This window comes from Mus pahari, chromosome 15 (assembly GCF_900095145.1).
Source record: "Mus pahari chromosome 15, PAHARI_EIJ_v1.1, whole genome shotgun sequence".
Taxonomy (NCBI): domain Eukaryota; kingdom Metazoa; phylum Chordata; class Mammalia; order Rodentia; family Muridae; genus Mus; species Mus pahari.
The window spans coordinates 71,638,161-71,639,078 of record NC_034604.1 but is presented as its reverse complement, the minus strand read 5'-3'; positions in this window follow the sequence as shown (position 1 = coordinate 71,639,078).

Below are 918 nucleotides of genomic sequence, written 5' to 3'. Positions count from 1 at the left end.
AGATAAGAAGATCTGACATTAATTTATTTGCCTAATGAATAACACGGTAACGGCTTGGTTTGATAAGTGTGTGTCACTTATACCAAGGTCTCATTCACATTCAGCTTCATAAAATGGGCATCCCTGTAGAAACCAATTGAATCTTGTTGGTATCTAGGATAATGAAGAATGTCAGCACTTCAGAGATTAAAGGAGCCACACCAAAGGGAAGTGACAATGTAAAAGATCAGCCATGCCCCCTGGAAAGCCCAAAAGGTTTCACTGGGTCCCCCACACTGTGGCCACACTTACCATCACAGTCAATATCACCTTCTTTTCTATGTCTCCACCTTGGAATTTCAAGATTTCACGATTTTCAGAGAATGCTTGTGTTAAATGCCCTTCACGAGTATTCATAAGACTGAAGCTGTTAGCTGGATTTCCAAACAGGATTTATGATCTAGAGTAGCATTTTAACCTCAACCCCAAGAGTCTGTGCCCTATCTCTTTAGAGGTGTTGCCTCTGCACTAAAATGTACAAAAGGAGGGAGTTTGTAGAGGGGGAGTTTGCTGGGGGAACCCATAACCCTGTGTCTTCCATTCTGCTACACTGTAAGGGGAATCGTGCTCTGTGACTCCTGTAGTGATAGGAAAGGAGCGGCCAAAACCAAGCAGCCTGACTGCCCAAGGAAATGCTTTTCACTCTTCTTCTTGTTTTTATTTTTCATTTGCACAGGAGTTGTGCTCCTTTTTTAAAAATAGAATCCTAATTTCCCCGGGGTGATCCCATGCAGCCGAGTTCATGTGTGATTCTCTTGTACAGCCAGGGTTGCAAATCCCTGATACCTTTTCCTTAGTAAGGATAGGGCAATATATGCACATCCAAAAAAACTGTAAGTTTATACCAAGATCCATTTAATACAGAGGAGGACAAATGAA